At 38.4% G+C, this 20,550-nt stretch overlaps 1 protein-coding gene across 7 annotated transcripts in view; it reads right to left on the bottom strand.

The window, feature by feature from the left end:
* The window catches only part of LOC138751912 (leucine-rich repeat-containing protein 4C-like), a 568,103-nt gene that overhangs the window by 418,824 nt on the left and 128,729 nt on the right, over window positions 1–20,550 (bottom strand). For all 7 annotated transcript variants that reach the window (XR_011350273.1, XR_011350270.1, XM_069914885.1 and 4 more), the window contains exon 2: window positions 8,309–8,417. The gene's annotated coding sequence lies outside the window, so the exon portion shown is untranslated. The remainder of the gene's footprint in view (window positions 1–8,308; window positions 8,418–20,550) is intronic.

Genomic DNA, 20,550 nt, shown 5'->3' with positions numbered 1-20,550 from the left:
CATGGGCTCATGTTATTGTCACTGTTATAGGAGGTATTAAAATTAATAGAGAGATTTTCATCCCATGAGCTGAAATTTGGATTGACACATGGTTCCAAATCACAGTCCTAGTAAACTGTGAGGCTGTTTTTGCATGTTCTAGTTCTGATTTCAGGAGACATGGGGCTGACTATTAAAATCACAGAAGCGCATTTACTGCTGCCTTCAAGACCTATTCCCCATCTGCAATCAGTTTAACAACTCAGAATTTGCTCTCAGATAAGATGCTGACCAGAGACAAAGAAAATCACACAAATTGAAACAAATCAAGACCAAATGATACAATTAGGCCCCAACATGAGAAATCTTGGACATCATTCCAACTACACCAACAGGACTGCTCCTTCAGCACATCAGTGAGATGTTCACGAGCTTCAGGGGGGAAGAAAAAGGTTTTCAATGATCCATGACATCTGCTTTACAAGCAGGTTGAATCTGAAGAAAAAATATAACTCACTTTGTCCAGAACATGAGAAATAGAAGCAAGAGTAGGCCATTCGTCAGCTCCACCATTCAATGTGATCATGGCTGATCTGATGATAGGCTCATCTCCACCCACCTGCCTTTTCCCCATTAATTCCCCTCCTATGCAAGAATCTATCCAATCTTGTCTTAAATATTGAGGTAGCCTCCACTGCTTCCAATGGCAGTGAATTACATAGGCTCACCACCCTCTGGGAAAAGCAGTTCTTCCTCATTTCCATCCTAAATTTAATACCCCTAGTTCTTGTCTCACCTACCAGTAGAAAAAAAATACCTACCTCTATTTTACATATTCCATTAAGATCCCCGTTCACTCTTCTGAATTCCACTGGAGTTTCTCAACAACCAGATGATTCAATCTCTGCTCATAGGCTAACTCCATCATCTCTGGAATCAATCTGGTGAACCTTCTCTGCACTGCCTCCAAGACCAATATATCTTTCCTCAAGTATGGAAACCAGAACTGCATATAGTACTCCAAATGTGGCCTCATTAGTACCCGAGTATACAATTTCCAGTATAACCATCCTGCTCCTAAACTCAATTCCTTCAACAATGAAGGCTAACATTCCATTTGTCTTCCTAATAGCCTGCTGTACATGCAAGGCGCTTCATGCACCAGCACTCTCATATCCTTCAGCACAAAATCCAACAATCCTTGGACACAGTGATAGAAAGGAGTGCCTGACATATTGTGACTGGTTAAATGTGTCTTGACAAGATTCAAGATTCCATTTATTGTCATGTAATAAAACAGTGTCATACTACATGAAATTGCTTTCACCTCTGTTGACAGAGAAAGAGAAGCAAAAGAAAGGTGTTCCCCCCTCCCCCCACCAGAGTCACCGAGTGTCCGAAGATTCACTTCCAGCGCTTCCGCAGCCCCCGCAGCCACACAGAGTCCAGTCCAAATCATTGGCGACCCAAGCTCCAGATCTGAACCTCCAACACGGTCAGGAACCCTTCAGCATCCCCTCGCATCCTGGTTCCAATACCTGGTACCCCTTCAGCCAGTCCCCAGCAGTCCACAGCCCCCGTGGGTTCCTCACCTCGAGTTATCAGCAGCCTGCCGCAAGCATTGGTCTTTCAGCTGCAGAGCCCCCTCAACTGGTCTGCCGTCATCCCTTCGGTTTCTCCTTCTCAGATGAGTGATGGTCTTCCCTGGTTTCAGCTGCCCTGCACCAGTTCTCCGCTCCTCTGGAGTCTGCAACCACTTATGGTTGCTGCCAGTTACAGGCACCGCCAACCTGGGCGCAGACCCCGCAGTCATGGGATTTTGAATAAAACTACCATCAACTCCTCTAACGGGCAAAGCCTAGATGGAGCTGACAGCAGTTGGACCCATGGAAGTGTCGTATCTCCACTCCTCACTCCCGGTAGGTCCACACCAGAAGCAGCGCTGCCAAATGACTGGATGGGTAGCAGAAAAGTTGCCCGATCCTGTAACTAACTGGGAACTAACTAGATATTGGTCTCTTCTATTGATAACTGCAACCACATGATACAACAATACCTGCAGATAATGTATGTGGGGGAAGCCAGATTAATGAACACTCTGCAGCTAGACACAGGGTAACTGGGAGATTTTAGCTTGTTAAATAAGATTGAATGCAGCAGTTTGAGAGATCAACTGAATCTGTTGATGTCCTGGTCAAAGGTCGAAAGGGGAAGTATCTAAAGGTTATTGTGAAACTCAATGCCTGTGGCAAAGCTTGACCTCCTCATTGTCAGCCATAAAGCACAGGCCTGCCAGGGTATGTCCAACTTTCTGCCACATCACACCCTTCAAGTCAATGTAAGAAAGTGACCCTTTTGTAAATCATTCAACAAAAGCAGCAACACTAGACTCCCTCCAATCCAGACATCCTCTTCAATTGCTGTTGGTTCTTTACAAATGTTCTTCAAATTAAGTGCCAAGGACTGAGCACTTACAGGTGGGAAGAAGACTGGCTATTGATAAATAAAAGAGTTATAAGTCAGGTTTGGAAGTTCACGGTTTCCTGGCATAAGATATAACAAGCAAATCTGTCATTCACTGGCTTGCATATAAATTTACTTTTAAATGCAACTCAATTAGCTGTAAACAGCAACTTAATTGGAAATTGCAGTTGAACCAATCACCAAGTGAAACTTAAATTTTTTTTTTAAACCTATCCGGGCCCTAACCACATCATCAGACCTGAAACTCATATATTCTTGAGGCCTTCGAAGAATCATTGATAGAATCATAGCTCTACAGCACAGAAACTGGCCCTGCAGCCCATCACATTTGTGCTAACCTTTTTGCCCAACCATATTTATTAAATTTTCCTCCATTAGATCCATACTATTCTATGCTTGGTAATTTGTGCCTTTCTAAATGCCTCTAAAATGTACTAATTCCATCTGATTCACCACCTTCGCTGACAGCACATTCCAGACATCAACCGTTTTATGTAAAAACTTACCTCTGAGAACTTCTTCCTCTCATTTTAAACCTATGCCTTCTTGATTTTTATGCTAAGCACCAATACTAGATTTTAAAAAGTAATTGGGCAATATGACAGCTGGTGGGAGCCCATCATGCTTCTTTTAACATACCCAGAAAAAAAGTTAAAACAAAAGTGTCTGCAGGGTAATAGGTACACAGTTGCTTTGTTAAATGAACATTCATGGTTGCACTCTGCTTCGAAAACTCAACTTAATTGATTTCATTGGAATACAATTGTCATCTGTTATTGGGTGCACAGGTTTTGTGAAATAAATCAAAAATGAATTTCCCTTTGAGCAGTTTATTGCCTTTAACATCAGTAGAGAGATGACTAATTGGCATAACATGCTAAAAATGCAGGGCCCTTAACAGTTACTGAAGCGGACACTTTGCAGTCAGAAACCTGACCCTGCGATTGCAATGACGCTAAAGTATCACCCTGACCAATGCAATTAAGTGTATGGCTTGCAGAGTTTTAATTGATTTTACAGAGTGTCAGAAGACATTACATGCTCAGCTACTAGTTACTCTTCCTACACATGAACCACAATAGAATTAACAGCAACTGAATTATTTCTGTTTCAGTTGATTTAATTGGACTTTTAACATCATAATCTATTAACAGAATATTGCACTATTACTGCTCCTCTTGATACAAGTTTGATTTATTGTACTTTTCAGCCACAAAATTTGAAAATGTACTTTGCCTTTTTATTGGCAGACTGTTAAAATCCTTCTGATATTTTCACCAGACTTTTTCCCAGCAGGGTTCTAAATTGAGGGTAGTTAAATGTTACTTGCCAAAGAAAGGCTTCAGCAATTGACTGGAAGTAGAAATGAAACTAAATCAATGTCAGATCAATGGAAGAAATTAAGGAAGGGAATTCCATGGATTCAGGGTAATCCTGATCTGTCAAATAAAAGAGATTACAGCCACCTCTGGAGTCCCCTAGTGTCAGATTGTGCAGAGGATAAGTTGGCAGATTGCAGATATTGTGAGTTCAATACTGTGGAACATGAAAAAAAAGTTTAGAAAAGTTAAAAGGGAAATTTAAACAAGTGGGAAGGGTAAAGTTCGGTGGGTTCAATGAGACTGGACACAGGCTGACACAGGAAGGATCTTTATAAAAACACATGCAATGGGATCAGAACAGGGATAACACACACTAATACGCTCAATCATAAAACACAGTATAATCCATCACATCGGACTTAACGCTACCAATACTAGCAACTGTGCACAAATATAACAACCAATAATTACAATAATTACCTGCTGTTCCGGCTCCAATGCTACCTAACAGCCCCAATCACCGTGCACACCTTACCAATGACCCATCCAGTGTTGGCTACAGTTCACAACCTAGAGTGGAGCAGAGTTTGTTTCAGGGCTGGAGCAAACGAGGAAGAACTACTGCATGTGGTGAACTTTATAGTACTGCAAGGTAGAGGGGCCAGCTCAGGTAATCACTAGATGATTAAAGGTGCCAGAGGTCAGGTGTGCACAAATGGATGGACAGAGTCCAACTTTGATGGGTAGGTGATGTGACTTCTGTCTAGTTTCTAGATAGAGAGGTCATGTGACCCTCCACAAACCACATTCCCACCAGGTTTTAGATGGAGAGGTCACAAGACCCTCCACAATCCACACTACAAAAAGCGAAGAGAAGACATTGAAAATATAATAGAGAGTAGAATTTGCAAAAAATTGGCAATGTTATGCATGGATCCAGAGGACACTCCAGCAAAGAAACAAGGCCTTTGGGCCCTCTACTCTGTGTCAAACTATTATTCTGCCTCATCCCAATGACCTGCACCTAGACCACAGCCCTCCATAACCCTCTCATCCATGAAGCTATTCAATTTTTGTGTGAAATTGAGCCCGCATTCTGCACTTCAGATGGCAGCTCATTCCATGCTCTCATTGCTCTCTGCATAAAGAAGTATCCACCCCTCCTCCCCCCCCAACAACAATGTTCTCTTTAAATATTTCACCTATCATCCTTAACCTCTGCCCTCTAGTTCTCTCACTTATCCTCAGTGGAAAAAGCCTGCTTGCATTTACTCTGTCTATATCCCATCCAGGGTATATAGTCCTAACTTGTTTAATCTTTCTCTGTAACTCAGTTCCTCAAATCCTGACAACATCCTTGTAACTCTTCTCTGTACTATTTCAATCTTGTTGATATCTTTCCTGCAGTTAGATAACCAAAATTGCACACAATACTCCAAATCTGGACTCACTAATGTCTTATACAACTTTACCGTAACACCCCAGCTCCGAAAGCCAATACCGAATATGTGTATGGAATTCACATATTCAGAAAGACCAATGGAGTCCGGGGAAGGTGCTGTCTTCACAGACAAGGCTTCTGCATTGAATCCCTCTTTTTTGTCTCTGGAAATACATGTATTTTATCATCATGTTGCTCAACACTTACAACAAGGAACAAAATTTCTTGACATTCAGGGGAAAAATCTTGCCATTGGATTCACAGATGCTCGTGCATAACATTGTAAAAAAAAATGCTATCTTACATTCAGACATACTACAAAAGTGAACAATCAATGAATGATGCTAACATCCTTGACTATATCAGTTGTTGAAGATCATTGGTAATAAAAGGCAGACATTTAAAACTGTGAGTGAAATACAAAAGTAAGCAGACAGCGTGATTGAAGTAAAAATGCAATGCTGGAGAGACTCAGAAGGACAAACAGTGTACTTGATATTGCAATAATAAAGATACATAACTGACGTTTCTGGCTTGAGCCCTTCATCAAGCTGCCTGACTATATTTTGCTCAACCACAATGAAGAGCTCAAGCCTGAAATATCAGTTACGTATCTTTATCTTTGATTTATAAAGTACATTGTCCCGCTGAGTTTTTTGTCTCTAGCATTGTGTTTTTACTTAAAACTGTGAAACAGTCTTCATTCTCGTGCAAAGGAAGGAGCCAAAGGCTATTTGTATCACAGCATTTATTTTTGCAATTCTCCTTATAGATGTTCAAACTAATTGAGGATCTTTTGCATTTCCTTAGAGGTCAGATCATTCATCATCCATCACCAAGGACTTATGATTAAATTAAATTTTTAATAATAATTAAATAAATACATGCAAAAAAACAATTTGGAAGAATTAAAAAAAAACAATAAAATTGTTAATAATATTAAGAATATTAAATTGAAGTGTCTTTTTTTCCCCCCAAGGAACTTCTACCCATTTGAGTCGCTGTCTACAATTCAAGGATACTTTATATTTGCTTGTATTAATGCATGTGAAAGAAATTTAGGAGAATGAATCCCCAGTGATATTACTAATTCTGAGATTTCTTGCAACTTTGCATCAGGAGAAACTGTGCCACCATTAGTGCTGTCATTTAATTCTTTCAGAGAACTTTCTTTATTGATAACACAAGTGTAGTGGGATAAACTCAGAAAAATATTTTGTGAATTGAAAAGAAACATGCTTGAAGATTTCTGCAGGTCAGGTAGCATCTGTCAAGAAAATCAACAGGCCAAATCTTATGTAACTCTGTTTGATGGTTTCTAAGGAGACCAATCAGATACATCCCCACATGGGTTAGCATTTTAACTTTTGTGCTTGAGCATTAAAAATCAGAGGGATGTTTGGTGTCAGATAGATATTGGCTCATGAGTTGGAAGGATCACTACATTGAGCATTTAATGTCATATAATCAATCAAAATGTTGCAACCAATAAAATATTCTGTCCTTGGTGAGTGTTTCGCCTACACACTTATTGAATTGCATAAAGATCATATTGCATTTGTCTTTATGTCCTTGGCAAATTTCTAGTTGTGCTCAATTTTCTTGCATACCTATTTTCCTTTCTTTGAAAATGTATTAGTTTCCTCCACCTCCCCCTCCCCCCTCGCCCCCCCAGAAGTGCCTGATTACACTGCACAATGAAGATGGTCTTCCTGATCACTTTTGGCTGTATTTTATGAATTTTGGATTGTTGATCACAAAAAAACCACCTTACAATTTTCCTATCACGTACCAGTTTTTTAGATTTACCCTATTTTTGTGATTTTCTGTCATATTTTGAGTATTCTTCAAGCATACAAAATCAGGACGTGCATATTCCTCAATATTTAATTTTTCAGGAAGTAAATGTTTTGGAAAAAATTGTTGTCCAATGTTATCAGAGACAATTCAAAATTGATAAAATGTATAAGCTCTCTTAGGTTTTCCAGGACTGGAGCCTTAGAGTCGACCAGCTGAGGCCTAATCACTCCTTGCAGCCTGGTCCACAGAAGCCTATCCCACAGGTTGATTGCTTGAAGGAACTGAAGAGGTCGACAGGAATGCTATAAGGGGAGAATGTGGTCAGTGATTATGTTCGAAGAAACTGAAGAGGTCATCAGGACTGCTATGAGGTGAAAATGTGGTCAGTATTGACCCTTCGTCAGCAATGCCAACCTTGAATCTTACCCCACCTACTCAATGGCTCCAGTGATTTTTTTTTTTAGTTTTTATTTTCTTTCTTTCTTGTTTTTTTTTAAACCAAGCTACTGCCCTGAATTTTAGGCAAAAATAATATGCTGACCCTTAATCATTACTAAGCTTGTCAAATAATTCAACTTGATAGGAATGTTGAAGTATATTATGGTAGTTTACAATATTATCTGAAAGACACTTTAAATGTTATAATTCACCAATATATTTATCTGCAAAATATGACATCATGGCTCAATGTTGATTGTTTGCTCAATTCATATCATTCATTATGTTTAAATGTAGAGAGTAGGATCAAAAATTCTTTTGTTGAACATATATTGCAGAAATGATCAGAAACTCATTTCCAACATTCACCATTCATGTGGTTAGTTATTGATTTGATGCATCCCTGTGATTAGTTAATTACCTGAATTTAACCTTCTGCATTTCCCTGCAGATCATTTTTCAGAATTCATATAATTGTTTCCAATGGTTACAAATTTTGTGATATTACCTCAGGCAAGAATTTATAGCAAAAAATGTGATATTAATACTAGCCAAAATAACTGTCACGTATCTGATTAAACAGCCGACAAGATACAGGCTCGTATATTCACAACATTCTGGGATTGATCTTAGCTAAAAATCTGATAATGGAAGATCAATCATCTATGTTATAACCAGTCTATGAAAGCCTGCCAATTGAATAACCAAAACAACACATGTAATGCTGATCTTTACCATCAGTGGTGAAAATTAAAGGAATACTTTCCACACCTTAAAATATTAAAATTATCAAGCAAGATTTTCATTGGGAATAAAAATCCAATGATTCAATCCATTTACTTACAGGTCATTCTGGATTCTTCTGCAAAATTGAAATGTTCTGCAGCAACACAATTTAAAACAGTGGTCAACACGGTCAGCTGAGGTCTTCCAGAGTCAGAGATACTCAGTGCCTAAAAAGCAAATGAAATATTGTTATGATCTTAAACCATGACATTCACAATAGTTTTTGATTAAAAGTCCCACTGGAGTTAGAATCAAATCCTCAATCTAATGCCAAGAGAATACCGTTTGACATGAATATATGCTTTCTCCTAATGTAGCACCAGAAAGATAATAATCATCGCATCAATCAATTACAAATTTAGAAAGAACAATTTGATTATCCAAGGAGATCAAGGCAATATTTAACAGATCTCGAAAATTCATCATCATGTGTACCTTTAGAAGTATAAAGTTGAGAGTAAAATTTTCTAAATGTAACTTTTATCTCCAAGTGATCTGTACTAATGCTACCATTATCCTTATGAATCTTTGTAATATGTCATTTAGCTCCAAATCCTCTCAAACGGTTACCAAAAAACATGCCAGATTTATCACTGTGTACATAAAACTGACTCTTAATCTTAAGAAGTTTACTTTCAATTAGATATGTTGAAAGAAGATCAAAATTAATTTTAAGTTCAGTTTGCTTTTTTATATAATACCATATTTTAACTTGAGCATGCTGTTTATCTATTAATTAGTTAATTCTAATCTTTCCTTTTTTATTAACAGTATAAAAATTTGTCCTCCAAGAAAGACTTTTAAGGTATCACATACAACCAAAATGGAAGTTTCCAATGAGACATTAGTGTCAAAAAAGTTATCTGCTCTTCCATAAATTTCACAAAGTCACTATCTGATAGTAAAGCTGAAATGAAATACCAATGTCTTTTTGTTTGAGGAAGATTATGAAAAAGCATTGATAATATTACAATACTATGGTAATCACAAGAATGAGTTAGAGGGTTTAATTGATTATTAATAAAAAAATAATCAATCCATTAATGAGTATAATGGACATTGGGGAAAAATTCTCTGCTAGCTGGATGAAAAAATGCCAAACATCAGAAATACCATAATATGATCTTTAAAAAATAATGAATTAATGTGGTAGGTTTAACAGAAGAGTGATCTAAAACAAGATCTAACAATTAAAATCCCCCCAAGGATCAGGGAGTATAGACTCAACTCTGACAAAGAAGAATAGAAATGTTCAACAAACCCCAACCCATCTACATTAGGAGCACAAACATTAGCAAAAGCCACCATTTTGTTGTACAATTTCCATGAAACAATATTGTAACAACCATTTGTGTCTGAAACGACATTGTGCTAACCAAATGAAATTTTTCATTTAATAAGAATCAACCCCCCTTAGCTTTAGCTTGAAAGGAAGAATAATAATGCTGTCCCCTGCCATGAGGTGAGAATTATCACAACTACGAATATGTTTCTTGCAAAAATGCAATTGTGGCTTTAAGCTGTTTGAATATGAAAATACTTTCCTCCACTTCACCAAATGGTTCAGGCTCTTCACATTCCAGCTAAGGAAATTAATAGAATTAGCCATATTTTTCCATTAATAAAAAAGGGTTGATTAGTACAAATAAAATATTAACATTACAGTATCAATCCAAAAGTATCAGCTTGTGCCATTGGCACAAACAAAGTTTAAACTCCAGATGGCAGTCTTACAGAAAATATTGAAAACCAAAAGGTTAGGAATAGATTGGCCGAAATACATACTAATTAAAAATATCATAACAATGTAGAAGAAATGAAAACAATCCCTACCCCACCCCCTCCCCTCTAATCCCAAGATCTGATGGCTGTTGGGTAGGCTAGCAATGCACTCACCAAAATTAATCTAGCAAACCTAAACAATACTTCCTGCTGGCTAATGTGTTCCCAGCTCCAATATTGTTTATAAAATATCCCAATGCCTCAAAGTACTTCAACTTGTTACAGAAATCTTATTTAGACTACATCATAGTACAGAAAATAGAAAAACAATTAAACTTCTCATATAATTTTTAATTGCATATTTTGAAACAAACATTCATTTTTAAAAAATGAGTATGAATATTCTTCTCAAATGAAAAAATTATGAAAAGAAATATTTACGTAAGTGTGTCAGCTTCCCCAGAAAATACATTCTAAACTAAATAAGACAAAGCAAACAACCCTTTTTCTGCAAATATCATAAAATTAACATTAAAACTTTCAAAGTAATAACACTAAATCATCAGCTTTATTCATCCAGTTAAAAAAAAAAAATGGCACGCAGGGTGAGATACAGAAATCTTGAATAGAAGAATTCCGAACCACATTAATCGAGCCCAGCCATTTCTTTTGCCCATTGGTAAGAGTAATGCCGAGATAAGCAGAGAAGGTTTAAGCCCGAGAGTATACAACTCTGACATCACATATTTATACACAGCATGCTGACTCAATTTTTGGAAAGTAATCTTCAGCAATCCTTACCTGCTGACTACGATAATCAAGTTTTCCTCTCCGATGGGCTTCATGAATTAAAAGTTCCTTTGTTTGATACGGATGCAGCCAAATAACAACTGAAAGGGGCTTCTGCCCAGATGCAAGCTTTGGTACCAATGAATGGTGTTCTCTATCACTCTCCAGGGGAAACTAAAACAGCTCCTCTCCAAACACAATAAGAAGCAGGTCTGAGAGATAAAAAATTATAAGTTGCCCTTTCCCTGCAGCTAAGCCCAGAATGCACAGATTTTGATGCCTACTCTCCTACTTTCCAAATCAATGACTTTCAAGTTATAATCTGTTAATGTTGAACCACATGAAGTAAATTCCAAAAAAAGATAGACATTATCAATTAGACAGCTGAATATGTTAAGTTTTGAATTCCTTGGCAATCGATAACAAGGATGGATAGGTCAACATTTTTTCCTTCCTTTCAGAATTGCCGTTTCTTGTAGACATTTCAGAATAATATATATTTATATATACACACACAAAAAGACAAGAATATGAAGTCTGACTCACTTAGGTTGTGTAAAAAAGAATGGAGAAGTGACTGAAGGAGCTAGTGAGTAAAGTAGTTATTCTCTGTCACAGCCATCCTGAAGTCCATTCTTTCTTAATGTTGTATATTAATGATTTAGATTATGGAATAAATGGCTTTGTAGCCAAGTTTGCAAACAATATGAAGATAGGTAGAGGAGCAGGTAGTGTAGAAGAAACACAGAGGGTTCAGAAAGACATGGACAGATATAACCATATAACCACTTACAGCACAGAACAGGCCAGTTCGGCTCTACTAGTCCATGCCGTAACAAATCCCCACCCTCCTAGTCCCACTGACCAGCGCCCGGTCCATACCCCTCCAGTCCTCTCCTATCCATGTAACTATCTATCTATGAGGAGACTTGGCAGAGAAGTGGCAAATTAAATACTGTATAATGTCAGAAAATGCACGGTCATGCTCTTTGGTAGAAATAATAAAGGAGCAGACTATTTATTTTAAATGGAGAGAAAATTGAAGATACACAGATGCAAAGGGATCTGGGAAATGCAATGCTGACGTGTATTTCAAGAGGAATAGAATACAAGAGCAAAGATGTGATGTTGAGGCTCTATAAGGCACTGGTGAGACCTCACGGAGTATTATGAGCAATTTTGTATTCCTGATTTAAGAAAGGATGCACTGACATTGGAGAAGGTTCAAAGGAGGTTCACTAGGATGATTCAAGGAACGAATGGATTATCATACAAGGAGCGTATGACAGCTCTTGTCCTATACTCATTCGAATTTAGGAGAATGAGGGTGGATCTCATAGAAACATAGAAACATAGAAAATAGGTGTAGGAGTTGGCCCTTCAAGCCTACACCACCATTCATTATGATCATGGTTGATCAGTACCCAGTTCCTGCCTTCTCCCCATACCCCCTAATCCCCTTGGCCACAAGGGCCAAATCTAACCTACACTTAAATATTGACAGGGAACCAGCGTCAACTACTTCCTGTGGCAAAGAATTCTATACATTTACCACTCTCTGAGAGAAGAAATTTTTCCTCATCTCAGTCCTTAAAAATTCCCCCTTATTCTTAAACTATGGCCCCGGTTCTGGTTTTTCCCAGCATTGGAAACAACCTTCCTGCATCTAGTCTGTCTAAATCCTTAAGAATTTTATGTTTCTATTAAGATCCCCCTTCAATATTCTAAATTCAAGCCTAGTCTATCCAACATTTCTTCATATACGAGTCCCTCCATCCCCATTATTAGCTTAGTGAACCTTCTCTGCACCCCCTCTAAGGCAAGGATATCCTTCCTCAGATAAGATGACCAAAACTGCACGCAGTCCTCCAGGTGTGGTCTCACCAAGGCCCTGTACAGCTGCAGCAGGATCTCCCTACTCCTGTACTCAAATCCTCTTGCTATGAACGCCAACATACCATTCACCCTCCTCACTGCCTGCTGCACCTGCACACCCACTTTCAATGACTGATGCACAGCAACACCCAAGTCTCATTTTGAAGACAGAATAGATGTTGAAAGGTTGTTTTCCATGGTGGGAGAGTTGAGGGCAAGAAGGCACAATCTGGTTAAAGGGCATCCATTTAGAACAGATATGCATAGGAATAAAGCTGTGGAATTTATTGCCACATGTGGTTATGGAGGCCAGTTCACTGGGTGTATTTAAGGCAGAGATTTATAGGTTCTTGATCAAGGTTATGGGAAGAAGGCCAGCAGGGAGGTTGAGTGGGAAAATGGATCAGCTCATGATTGAATGGTTGGCCAGACTCAATGGGCTGAATACCCTATTTCTGCTCTGATGACTCATGGTCTAATTCCTTTATTGACATCCAAGAATCGATCTATCTCAACCTTGAATATATTCCAAGATTCAGCCTCCATAGCTCTTTGAGATAGTAAATTGGAGAGAATAAATTCCTCAACAGCTCTGTTCCAAACGAACAAACTCTAATCTGAAACTATGGAACAACTTTAGAATTTCCACTTGAAAATAGTTTCTACTGCACCAAATTCCTCCATAACCTGGATTGATTCAATGTTCATTTCTCATCCTTCTGAACTCCAAACTGTTCCCTCATGTCAACTAAGGAACAAGCATATAAACTTTCTCGAAACTCTCTCTGGTGCAAGTTCCTCCATCAACAAGGAGATAAACCCTTCACACAGTATTCCAAGTGTGGCTTGTACAAATGTACCACAAATGCCTCACTTTTAGAATTATTGGCCTAGCATATCAATTACCATTGCATTTTCTTTCAGCACCAGGATTCTCATCAGATTCCCTTGTGCACAACATTCCTTCATCTCTTGATTTGAACAAAATTGTATTTATCCAATTATGTAATTCCAGGAGCCGTTTGTAAGCAAATACAACTCATGCCTATTCATGATTTTACTCATTTATCCAGGATGACTTTTGTTCTCTACCAACTGTTAATAAAATTATTTTCCTCACCATAAAACTGTTGCACTATTCGGAAAAGTGATGCAAGGCTCTTTTTTCTAGATGCCAGATTTTTACCCCCCACAAGACAATCATATTATGTGAAAAGTCATGCGCAACATTACATTTAAAGAAATGCTAGTATAATGCAAAATATTATCTACAAGATGATGATTGATGCCTCAGGAATTTTCAGCTATAAAATCAGTTCATTCAGTTTACCAGTTTAATTGTATCCAGAAAATTATTTCTGAATCTGATAACTTACAATTCTTGGGCTCTTCCAAATTTTGATGTGACTGGAAATAGATCGTCCATCAACAATTACTGATAATAATTCAAATATTTAAATTCATGATAAATCTTTTTTAATAGTGAGATACAAATAAAATCAGCATCAATATTGTAGCAGCTGGCCTAATGTTCACATCTAATCACCATTGGAGCACACAGCAAAATCAAATAAATGTTCCAATGCCTCAATATTCAGTTAAACATGCAAACTAACGCAGGCAAAAAGGCAAAACAATTACCAGCCTAAACTCTACTCCATGTTCACACTCTTCTTCTTCTCTTTGGCTTGGCTTCGCGGACGAAGATTTATGGAGGGGGTAAAAGTCCACGTCAGCTGCAGGCTCGTTTGTGGCTGACAAGTCCGATGCGGGACAGGCAGACACGGTTGCAGCGGCTGCAGGGGAAAATTGGTTGGTTGGGGTTGGGTGTTGGGTTTTTCCTCCTTTGCCTTTTGTCAGTGAGGTGGGCTCTGCGGTCTTCTTCAAAGGAGGTTGCTGCCCACCAAACTGTGAGGCGCCAAGATGCACGGTTTGAGGCGATATCAGCCCACTGGCGGTGGTCAATGTGGCAGGCACCAAGAGATTTCTTTAGGCAGTCCTTGTACCTTTTCTTTGGTGCACCTCTGTCACGGTGGCCAGTGGAGAGCTCGCCATATAACACGATCTTGGGAAGGCGATGGTCCTCCATTCTGGAGACGTGACCCACCCAGCGCAGCTGGATCTTCAGCAGCGTGGACTCGATGCTGTCGACCTCTGCCATCTCGAGTACTTCGACATTAGGGATGAAAGCGCTCCAATGGATGTTATTGCGTTGGCAATCACTTTGATTGCGTGTTTTATTGATTATCACCTGAAAAAAAAAAGCTATGGAATTTCTGGTAATGCTTTTCAAATCTGCAGAGATGTGCTGGCAAATTAGTAAACAGGTTTTCCTTTTGTTTCACACAAAGTCCTTTCTATTCCACCTTCATTATTTTATAGAGGCTAAGTAGCTCACTGTTGTGGTCCAGATCAGAGAGGAACTTTATCATTAGCCTTCTTTACAAGAACCAGCAGTAATTATTTTCCTGGATTATTTAATTCCTTTTAGTTGTGGCTGTCGAGGTAAGGTTAAGGATGCAGCAACAGAATAATTAATTATTCTTTTATCCAAACGAATGGCAAATTTTGTTTGCAGACTTCAGGCACCTAGTTACATGGCGGAATGTTCGCACTATTCATCTTCATTATTCTCAGTAGACTTTCCATGCTGACAATTATAAGGTAAGTGCCCTGTGGCTGAAGGCCCTTTTTAAAACTGTGTCTGTAATTCATTGAATAATATTCAAGGTTCCTTGGCATAAGCAAGCAAGCATTAATATCTAACACAATGGGACTTCAGGCAAACAATTCAAATATTAATCTTGGCTGGAATGATTTTGAATTGAATGCTGCCATAATTTTTGTTCTAAAGAGTGCTTGCAAACACAGTAGTAAATGGTGTAAACAACACATCATTAAGTCTAAATTGCCAATCATTTGAACCATTTACATTTTAGTTACTTGCCACTTTTCAACATGTATTACATCCAAATTATTTTGAGGCAAAAATATCAGTGATAGACAAATGAAATATAGCATTTTGATCCATCTGCAGGCTTTGCTCTACAAGCTTTATTAACATTTGCAGTTTAAGTGAGAGTGACAAGATCAAATTTGCCCAAATATTATATAGGTGTTGTCACTCAATTTTGGTTCCACAATGCAGCAGAATTTTGGAGAAGGACAAAAGAATTTTTTTAAATACCTAGAAATAGTAGTCAGTGGCAAAATAATGGTTTAAAGAAAAAGAAAAGCTGTGTCAAAGTTGAAAACTTACATTTTTCTAACATTAATTGCTACTGGGCATCAGCTTGAACAAGGCTTTGATGACGAGTACCAGAAATGAGATAAAAGTAGCTGAGCAAGTCATCATGTTGAAGAATTTTCACAGATGATAAACCAGCAAATGAGTTTAACTTTTCAGCTAAGACTTTAAACATTTTTTTCAAAATGTGGGGCAAAAATTTAAACAACATGCAGCAACTATTAGTAAAAAGTTGAAAATAATTGTTTTAAATTGATTATGTTTTGAAATATTTATTATGTATTATCATCCAGATGCTGAAAATTTAATATTTCAGGGCCAGAGAGTTTGCCAAACACAAGCATTAAAGACTTATAAGGCAATTCTCACTTTACAGTGAGAATCATATGTAAACATCAGAATTTGTTGTCATTTTATAGATTTCAGAAAACTATGTTGAGGAGCGGAAATGAAAGTGTGTGAAGCTTCAGGAAATCCACTTTAATTCACCAGAAACATTTCACAAATTGTTCATTTACAATTCTAACTATTTCACAATCGGTACTCTTAAAAACTAAGTCAATAATCCATAATATTAATGGTTCCATCCCATTTCCTCATGTTAAAGATTGTCGTCTTTTCTAATGAATTGACACCAATGGCAAAACCAATCTCACTCTTTGTAGAGCTCGTCGAAAGAATCAAAGACTTGTTGATCCAAACCAAGGCATTTATTAGCAAAAGACAGGAGCTCTTCACAGGTGGAATGATCCGACCTGGCTAGGGACACAACCCTTTAAGGCCCAGACAATAGGCGTGGCTTAGCTCTCAGCCAATCGCTGTAAGCACAGTCTAGATACAGTAACTACATACATTATGTACATTGGTGATTGATCTGTACTATCACACTCTTCACATGATGTTTCTGATCATTCAACTCATTTTTTTTTTCATCCATGTCTAGAGTATTTGTTTGAATCACCAGAGCTTCCAATCTTCAGCAACTCACTGAACACCAATGAGGAAATGTGGAATTTAACATATCAAGCATAAATTTCATTGCTAATATATTACGTTAGCAAGGTTCACTCAGTAGTTAACGCAATGCTGTTACAGTGCCAGCAACTCGAGTTCAAATCAGGCGCTGTCTGCAATGAGTTTTTATGTTCTCCCCATGTCTGCATAGGTTTATTTTGGGTTCTCAGGTTTCTTCCCACCCTCCAAAAACATATGGGGTTTGTAGCTTAATTAGTGCATTTGGGTGGCACAAGCGCATGGGCTGGAAAAGCCTGTTACTGTGCTGTATCTGTAAATCTAAAAAAGAATTACCATGAAAGATTTTGGTATTTGGCCCAAGAAAAACAGCGAATAAAGCAATTAAGAGCCAAGAAATGGAAAGCATGGATCTAAAATAAGAATGCACTGACAAGAATAAAAATGGAAGCAAATTTAGCTTTCATATCTTTAAAACCTCTCTTTACAATTCAGAAAGAGAAATGATCTTCAGTAGAGGTGAAGAAGAATTGTCTGCAAAAGCAATTGTGGCCTTGCCTCAAGATTTCATCAAAGCAACACCACTGCCAACTCCTTCTCTGTTGCACTGAAATGTCAGTGAACATTGTAAACAAAAGAATATTAGCACTGAGCTGATCCAAACACATCTTGAAGCAACCATAGTAAAGCATGTTGGAGCCTGCTGAGGTCATTAAAGGTGATATGTGAATGCACATCACTTCTGTAGCCTGCATCCTCAGAATCCTGACACAGTTGAACCCCTGGTATCTAGCACCTATGGGAATGGTTAGAAGCCCAATAAGTGAATATTCCAGTTGTGGGTTGAGTGGATTGGCGAACTAACAGCTTGGTGTGCCAATTTTAACCATATAACCACTTACAGCACAGAACAGGCCAGTTCGGCCCTACTAGTCCATGCCGTAGCAAATCCCCACCCTCCTAGTCCCAATGACCAGCATCCGGTACATACCCCTCTAGTCCCCTCCTATCCATGTAACGATCCAGTCTTTCCTTAAATGTAACCAATGATCCCGCCTTGACCACGTCTGCCAGAAGCTCATTCCACATCCCCACCACCCTCTGCGTAAAGAAATTTCCCCTCATGTTCCCCTTATAATTTTCCCCCTTCAATCTTAAACCATGTCCTCTAGTTTGAATCTCCCCCTTTCTTAATTGAAAAAGCCTAACCACATTTACTCTGTCTGTCCCTTTTAAAATCTTAAACATCTCTATCAAGTCCCCTCTCAATCTTCTACACTCCAGAGAAAAAAGCCCCAGTCTGCACAACCTTTCCCTGTAACTCAGACCCTGAAATCCTGTCAACATTCTCGTGAACCTTCTCTGCACTCTCTCTATTTTATTTATATCTTTCCTATAATTTGGTGACCAAAACTGTACACAGTACTCCAAATTTGGCCTCACCAATGCCTTGTACAATTTCATCATAACCTCCCTACTCTTGAATTCAATACTCCGATTTATGAAGGCCAACATTCCAAATGCCTTCTTCACCACACCATCTACCTGAGTATCAGCCTTGAGGGTACTATTTACCATAACTCCTGAATCCCTTTGTTGCTCTGCACTCCTCAATTGTCTACCATTCAATGTATATGACCTATTTAAATTTGCCTTTCCAAAATGTAGCACCTCACATTTATCTGTATTAAATTCCATCAGCCATTTCTCAGCCCACACCTCCAGCCTTCCTAAATCACCTTTTAATCTATGGTAATCTTCCTCACTGTCCACAACACCACCAATCTTTGTGTCATCCGCAAACTTGCTTATCCAATTCTCCACCCCTACATCCAGATCGTTAATATATATAACAAATAATAGTGGACCCAGGACCGAACCCTGAGGAACTCCACTAGTCACCGGCCTCCGATTGGACAAACAATTTTCTACCACTACTCTCTGACACCTCCCATCCAACCACTGCTGAATCCATTTCACTACCTCTTTATTTATACCTAATGCCTCCACCTTTTTTTCCTAACCTCCTGTGGGGAACTTTGTCAAAAGATTTTGAACTCCCATATTTTTTACCTATTTATTATCCGCAAATCTTTTTGTCAGTTGCCCAAATTCAGGATAACAGGGGTTTTACTGTACAGTTACCATCAATGTTTGTACATGAATACTAGTATTCATTTAAAATAATTAGTCCCCATGTAATAGTGTTCACGGGAAGGCACTCCAGTTGGTGATCTTTGATTCACGCACAGTATTAATTTTAGGAAGAATTTTTTTTTTCTCTTTTTTTTTGTGATCTGAGCAACACTGCTAAAATCCACACAAAGAGCCTGAACCAAATTGCCCTTGAAATGAGTGACTGGCTGAGGGCAGTGCAGAGATTATTCTGAGAGACAATTACGTAGAGTTACAGTTTGGTCAGACCAGGTGAGGATGATGATTCCCTCCATGAGTAGCAATATCAAACTTTTACACAGACTGATAACCTTGTGGTTATCAATAACTTTTTTTTTACTGAATTCCAGATTATTAAATAAATCTAAATATCACCTACCATGCCTGTTTGAACATTGACCTCTGAATTGATAGTTCAATCCTTTAGATTTTTAGTTGGCTACTTTAACCTGAGTGTTGTTACTACATACATGCAAGGTATGATAATTACATACAGAGGTTTAGGATGCATGTTTCATTATGGCTGTCGATGTAACAATTAAAAAGCTTTGACAGAGTTTCAATGTTATGCTATAGGAGCGTTGAATGAACCTCATTACTGAAAAGATGTCAAAAGCCAAGCAAGTAATCACAACAACACAGTTTATTATTTTTGGAGTACAAAACAGTATCATTTGGCTTGCGAATGATAGTTCCACGAGTGCCATTAAGATCATGTTTCAAATTTGTCCAGAGTAAATAGTGTTATCAATCAATATCTGTGGTGCAACACTTTAGCATTTTACATCATTGCACAACAAGGAGACATGTAGATACAGCCGAGAAAGCTGGTTATTAATGGTCCTCCACCAATTTGATGATTCCCCCCCACTTTAAGAATCTGGGAGCATGTATCCTTCTTCCTCCAATAGTACAGTGAGCATCACAGTTAGCTCAATGCTATTGCAATTCCAGAGATGTGGTTTTGAATGTGGTGCTGTCTGTAAGGTGTTTATAAGTTCTCCCTCTGACTGTGTGGGTTTCTTCTGGGTGCTCTGCATTCCTTCCAAAAATGTGCGGGATTTTCAGGTTTGGGTTGGGCCAGAAGAGCCTGTTACTGGCCTGTATCTCTCAAAATAAACCTCCTCTCTCAAAGTTAAAATTAAAATGCTGCTTCTGAAGAATCGCTAATTAATTTTGAGATTGGCGGAGCACATTGCCCACAGAAGAGATGCTCTGAGTGATCCTCCATAGGCACAGCCAAGATTTTATTTTAATCAGGAGGATGCCGGGAAGACCTTTAATTTGAGAGCTGTGCCAAATAAACTGCAACAATCTTATAAAACATGTAAAGGTAATTCCTCACCACTTAGCACTTCATTCACTTTTTCAAAACATCCATATCCTTTATAGTCAGCTTGATTCCTCCTCTTGATCCACCATTCCATCCAACTCATGCTCAGTATCTCACTCACTCATAATGGCTCCCTGTGCTCCATTCCCACAAGTCCCCTTCATCTTCAATGCACAAAACCACTGGT

Source organism: Narcine bancroftii, chromosome 1 (genome assembly GCF_036971445.1).
Source record: "Narcine bancroftii isolate sNarBan1 chromosome 1, sNarBan1.hap1, whole genome shotgun sequence".
Taxonomy (NCBI): Eukaryota; Metazoa; Chordata; class Chondrichthyes; order Torpediniformes; family Narcinidae; genus Narcine; species Narcine bancroftii.
This window is presented reverse-complemented; position numbering and strand designations above follow the sequence as displayed.